The sequence below is a fragment of the Xenopus laevis genome, chromosome 9_10L (assembly GCF_017654675.1).
Source record: "Xenopus laevis strain J_2021 chromosome 9_10L, Xenopus_laevis_v10.1, whole genome shotgun sequence".
NCBI lineage: Eukaryota > Metazoa > Chordata > Amphibia > Anura > Pipidae > Xenopus > Xenopus laevis.
In genome coordinates this window covers 99,690,419-99,697,689 of record NC_054387.1, presented here as the reverse complement: position 1 = coordinate 99,697,689, position 7,271 = coordinate 99,690,419, and positions in this window count along the sequence as shown.

Sequence of the window (7,271 nt, the reverse complement as noted above, 5' to 3'; positions counted from 1 at the left end):
GTTAGTGAATTTGCGTAGTTACGTCGCTAGTGAAACTTCGCCAGGCATAAGGGTGCGAAATAACACTAGCGAAACTACGCCAGCGTTCGTTAGTGAATTTGCGCAGTAACGAAAATGCCAAACGCCAGCGAAGTAACGCTAGCGTTCGGCGCTTCGGCGCTTAGTGAATTTGCCCCTTTGTACTTTGTTTGTGGCTTCCTGGCTAATCTAAACTAGACTTGTCTCCAGCTGTTGTAAAACGTTACTTCCCTCCAGCAACCTCTATCTGATTATTCCCACAGATGTTCATCCCCATACCTAATATATGATAGCTACACATTATACAAACATTATACATATACATATATTCACATCTATCGATTACACTAATATCTATATATACATATACTAATGGAGGTTTTACATAAGCAGTCTTGTTGGTTAACAGTCCTCCCCTTGTGGCCAGGGAGGCTAGGCCACACCTATGACAACAACTGCTTATGTCTCATCTCCATTAATACTTTAAGTTTTTCCCTTTGCCTTTTTTAAAAGTTTTCACCATGCTTTTGCTAATTTGTATCACATTTGTGTCCTCCCTGTCTAATAGATTATGTAAATTATGGGACAGGGGATCTATGTTCACATCAAACACATAAAATGGAATAAAATACATAACACTTAACCATACATTGACAATTGTCATTTGTGCACAAATACCCTTTTTAGAGTGTTTGTAAACCAATTTTTTATAGTGAGCTCACGGATACCATATGGATTTTTTTTTAAAAAACACTATCATACGAAAACACAGACATAACAAAACATGTTATTGATGGCCATCAAATGTTAGTGCATGCACATTTTCCAAGAGGAGTGTTAGAAAACAACAAAATAAAGTTGCATTTCATGTTACCGAACATTAGTTTGTTAGAAAGGTAATAGGAACAAATGGATTAGTAAGGTTTTCATCCACAGCAGAGTCATCATGACAAAATATGACTGGGCATCTGATTTTCCTAAATAAAAAGAAATAAAAGAACCTAGCAAGGAAACAAACATCATCCATGCTGTACTATAGCTCATACACTGCACCTGATTGCAGTTTAATATACTCAATAGACACATGTTCCAGTGGAAAGCAACAAAACCTACCCCCACCTTCCTGACCCTATTTGGTTGCTACCATCCTTTACTGCTGTTTGTTTAAAGGACAACTAAATCTTAGTGCTAGAAATGCTGTACATTATGTTTTGGGCTTCTGTACCAACCTAAGGGAATCACAAACCTGTCAGTAGTAAAGATCTGTGCCTCCAAAGATGCCCCAGTAGCTCCCCATCTTCTTTTATGCTTATTTACTGTTCATGCTCTGTGCTGCTCTCAATTACTGAGCTTAGAGACCCACTCACAATATACTGTACATGTAGAATATAAATGTCACAATATAAGGCTAATTAGTGATTAATACAGATGATTACTACATGGCAGCACAGAAACCAATGCAACTAGCATCAGAAATTAATAATCAGCCTTGTTGCATCAGCTTATATGACAGGCCAACCTAGTTTTCTGCCTGATAATTTGCGACGACCCCTAAGCTTAGCTTCTCAACAGCTGCTCAGAGCCCACGTGTCACAGACACTTTCCAAGATGGTGACCCCCTGTGACAAGTTTGAAGTCCTGGATCATTACTGCTATTGACAAGCTGAAACTTTACACTGGTGCAATAAGTTGTTTATAAAATATGGCATTTTTAGTCATGTTTATTTTTAGGATTTAGTTCTCCTTTAACAAATTAAATTCTATGTGCTTTTTTTTTTTTGCTAGGAAGATATAAAGCCTGCCCTACTGCTCAGACACAGAATGTTTCATAGGAATATTACTGGGTACTATCAGTCTGTCCTGGAGGGATCCATATCGGAATAGCCCAGTGGAACAATTACAAGCCCCTCTATAAGGCCTTTGAGTTGCCACAATAGTAGGCAGCTAAGATGTGCTGATATCACCTCATCAATATGAGTTCCCCACTAAACTTTGAACCCTGTAATATGTAGTAGTCATCATCAGTGACATCATACACTCATCATCAATATTAGCATAAGTAATGAAAAAATTAACCCCATAAATGACAAATGAAAAACAAGTGAATTATACAAAAATTGGCATAAAAATTGACATAGAAAATAGTAATCTCCGTTTATCACAAATTGATATAGTCCCATAAAAGTTCATTTATTAGCTGGATAAAATCAGTTGTAGAAAAACTTGATAGAAAAATTGTACAAAAAATGTACAGAAAAAATGTACAGAAAAAACTCCACAAAAATGATATTTATGGTAATGTCCAAGCAGTACATTTACAGAGCAGTCTCGGTTATCAGATATACTACAACAGTGTATCCAAGGTAGCTCATTGTAGCAACATATGTATCCTACATATTAGCACATTTTTAACACTCAGGGGAAAGAAAGTATCCAAAATTTCTTAACAAGATACACTGATAATCACATGGCATAACCCATAGTACACAATGTGACATTCGTAAATAAAGTAGCAAAAAGCTAGATACAATGTGTCTAATGGTATCTTACCCTACTTGAAGGGAAGGGAAAAGGGAAGCTGATCCTATCACTGCTGAAAATCACCCGCAGCTTTACTATCTGAAAAAATAGATAGATAAAAATATTAGATGATTTATATCACAGATACAGGGGTGCTTCGCCAATGAGGCAAGTTGAGGCTGTCGCCTCAGGCAGCAGCGCCCCACTAGGTACCAGGGGCAGCAAAAATGCTGATCCTGGTACTTTAAGAGCGAATTATTGGGGGGGGGGCAGCAGCAACTGCTGCTGCGTCAGGCGGCGGAGGGGCCAGGATCGCCCCTGCACAGATAGCATGCCATATTGAACTCCTCATTTAGCCCCCTAGGATGTTTAGATTGAAGTAACCAGATCCAGTAACATTCACGCTGCAAAAGCAGTTTTTTGATCTCAAATCCCTGTTTGTGCATAACCTTCTCAAGAATTTGCCATCTTAATTGAGAGACACGATGCCCGTGATCAAAAAAATGTTTAGCCAGTAATGTTTCTTTCTTAAATCTCTCTTTACCAATACCCTTTTGCTCTTTCTTTGTATCAATAGCTACCGGCCGGTAGTTACGTATAATGGATTTATGTTCATTCAATCGGAGTTTTATGGCTCTACTGGTTTGTCCCACGTACACAAGCCCACATGGGCATTTGATTGAATCAATCACCTCCTTGCTATCACAGGTAAAGTACCCCATAATAGCAAGTTTTGACCCCTGCTGGGGATGTGAGTCACTATTCCCCGGGATTATACCGCTGCAGTGACTGCAGTTTCTACAAGGATGTGTGCCGATGTTTCGTTCAGATAGAGCGACAGTGGTTTTTTTATCTGGGTAATCTTAGGTTTTATCAGCTCAAGAATACTTTTACCCCTTCTATATGAAAACATAGGGGGTTGTTTAAATAACTGGCCAATTTTAGGATCAGATTGTCAATCACCCAATGTTTTAAAATGGACTTTTTAATAAATTTGTGGTTGGTGTCAAATGTTGATACAAACGGGATATGTGGATTCCTTATTACATTTTTTGGTAATTTCTTTAGGGTTATATCCCTTTTAAGTTTCCCCACTTCCTCCCGTGCATTCATTAAATCAGGTAAATTGTAACCCCTTTCCACAAACTTATTCTTGTTCGTATAAAGAATCCGTAGAGGTGATCCGTTTCACCCGCATTAACTGGCTTCTAGGCAAACCTTTCACCAGACCCTGTGGATGAAAACTTGTGGCCCCTAGTAGATTATTTCTATCAGTCGGTTTGCAATATAAAGAAGTGACAAACGAGGACCCTTGAACATGCAACACAACATCTAAAAAATGTAATTCGTTTGTATTGGTCTCAAGGGTAAATTTAATGGTAGAATGAACGCTGTTAAGGTAGGATTTGAATTCCTCAAATTCTCAAAAGTGCCTGTCCAGATGAAAAAGGTATCATCCACTTACCTCATATAGGACGATATAAATGGGCTGAATTCAGCGTTAGAAAAAATGTGTCCATGTTCAAAGTGGTCCATGTATATGTAAGCATACGCCGGAGCCATATTGGCCCCCATGGCGCAGCCTTGTAACTGAAGGAAAAATTCGTTAGAGTAGGTGAAATAGTTATTTGTTAACACCATTTCAAGTAGGTAGTACACAGATGAAATTAACTTTATAGTCAGGGAAGTTAGTAGCTGACAAATATGCCCGTATGCATTCAATCCCTTCACTGTGAGGTATGGAGGTAAACAAATCCTTTACATCCAGTGAGCATAAAAAGAATTCACCAGTTGGTATGGTAACAACGGATAATCTATTAAAGGAAAACTATACCCCCAAAATGAATACTTAAGTAACAGATAGTTTATATCAAATTGAATGACATATTAAAGAATCTTACCAAACTGGAATATATATTTACATAAATATTGCCCTTTTACATCTCTTGCCTTGAACCACCATTTCGTGACTCTATCTGTGCTGCCTCAGAGATCACCTGACCAGAAATACTACAACTCTAACTGTAACAGGAAGAAGTGAGGAAGCAAAAGGCAGAACTCTGTCCGTTAATTGGCTCATGTGACCTTACATGTAGTTTGTATGTGTGCACAGTGAATCTTACGATCTCAGGGGGCGGCCCTTATTTTTTAAAATGGCAATTTTCTATTTATGATTACCAATGGCACATACTACTAAAAAAGTATATTATTATGATAATGGTTCATTTACATGAAGCAGGGTTTTACACATGAGCTTTTTTATGCAATATCTTTTAATAGAGACCTACATTGTTTGGGGGTATAGTTTTCCTTTAAGAAAATCTGTGGTGTCAACTAAACAAGGTTTAAGCGTGGGTAGAATATCCTGTAGAAACATATCTACAGTATGCAGATGGCTAACGGTTGCCAAAGGGAACCTACATTCGAAACTATAGGTCTCCCAGGGGGGCTCTCCAAGCTCTTGTGTATTTTTGGGAGGAAGTACACGTAAGGTGTTCTTGGAAACTGTTGATTTAAAAGTTGATAAATCTCTTCCGTTATAATTCCTTCCATTACAGATGCATTCAAAAATATATTTAATTCATTCTTAAATTTATGAGTAGAATCAGTATCCAATTTTTTGTAATGGTTAACGTTAGTTAATTGACGTGTAGCTTCCCTATCATAATCACACTTATTGAGTACAACGGTGCCCCCTCCCTTATCAGCTTTAGTAATAACCACCAAAGGATTCTGTTGCAAAGATTTTAAAGCATCTTTTTCAGCCAATGTGATATTCTGTGCACCATTAAAGTGATTAGAATTAAAGCTGTCCAATTTCTTACGTAAATCAAGTGTCACCATTGTTTCAAAAATACCAATTGAAGGGAAATTCCCACGGGGTACAAACGAACTTTTCGTGCTCAATTTAATTTTTAATTGTCTTGTGAAATCATCAGCCTTAAGTAAGCTATCATTCTCACCAAAATAAGCTTTCAATTTAAGCGATCTAACAAATTTAAATAGATCAATAGTGTAAGAAAAAGATGCATTAGTATGCACAGGGACAAACCCTAAACCCTTGTTGAGAACCGATAGTTCATTAGCAGAAAGTTGGTATGAAGATATATTGAACACAGTATTTACCTCCGATACGGGCGTGTGCCCCTGCGTTTGGTTAGTTGGTAATATCTGACTTCTGCCCTTTCCCCTCCGTGTCTTTCGTTTCCTCTTGTGCGGCCTGACTGTAAAAAAGGAGACCCAACAGAACTTTGTGAAGAGAGCGGTGAAGATTGCTCCAAATCGGTGAAACGTGTAGAGGATCTGTCGGAAGGCGCTGTAAAAGAAGAGCGCTGCTTGCGGTAAGATCTCCTTGCATCCTTCCATGTATAAACCTCTCCCCGCTCGTAGTCGTTAGTATCTCGTTTGAACTTCCGCAACTTGGTCTGTAGGATCTCGTGTTGCAGAGTTTGAATCTTTGCATCCAGCTCCTGTAGCGCGTTCCTGTTGGCTGGCTCGGGTATGGCTGTATATTCCTCCTTTAGGACGTGTATCTGCTGTTTCAAATCTTTTGATCCCGCGTGAAGCTGTTGAACGGTAAGCGTAATCAGGTCCAGGCTGCAACGGTTGAGGATTCCCTGCCATTTCGCCGTGAAGGCCTGATCGTCTCTGAATAGTGCCGGCTTCAGCGTGATCCTTAGCCCACGTGGTATTCTCTGGGCCTTCGCATACTCGGCTAATGAGGAAGAGTGCAGCGCCCATGATATATCACAGCGCTCTAGTTTCCGGAAGATCTCCGCCTCAGACGAGGTAGGTGGTGTAGGCAAACTCTGTGCCGACTGCAGGATTCTTTTTCTCTCAGTTTCAGTGAAGCCAAAAGTTTCAGCTTTCCTGGTTGTTGTAGCAGCAATATCTGCAAATGACATATTCACTGAGGCTCGATTATTGGGGTGCTGAGCAGAATGCTGAAGGCAATAGATTCAGATGAAAAGCTCTTCTCGCACTCCCTGGCCTTCGTGTTGATTGCCCGGTGCACGGTGACGAAGGGGTCGGCACCCTCCAACATCAAAAGGGTAAGAAATCACTGGCACTCAAAGGCAGGGCCGGGCCAGCCTGGGCAGGCGCCCCAGGCAACCTGACCTGCCGCGTCGCCCCCTACACTGAGCGCGTGCAGGCACGCTGACAAAAGCGTCACAGCGCACGCCACTCTGACTTAGGTGCACGCATGCGCACGCGCACACACATCGCATACCACACTCCTGTCTCAAAGGAGTGTGCGCATGCGCACAAAGAACAGTAATGAAGACCGGACGGGGGTAGGCAGCAGTTAAAGGTACGTGCTGGGCGCCCCCTAAGCTTTGCACCCTAGGCACGTGCCTACTCTGCCTACCCCTAGTTCCGGCCCTGCTCAAAGGGCAGGTGCAAGCAGGGACAAGCCCTTGCGTTTATTCACAGAAAATGCAACGTTTCGGGGTCCGAAACGTTGCATTTTCTGTGAATAAACGCAAGGGCTTGTCCCTGCTTGCACCTGCCCTTTGAGTGCAAGTGATTTCTTACTCAGTTTCGTCAGAAGCCATTTAACCTGTCTGTATGTTTTTTGTAAAGTGGGAGGAAGCTGTAGTGCCCAGCAGAAACCTACACAGACATGGTAGGAACATTCAACTCCTTGCAAGTGCCTAGGAATTGCAGTCGGACCTCAACACTACAAGTCAGTAGTACTAACAACTGGGCACAGTGGCACCTTTATAGGTGGC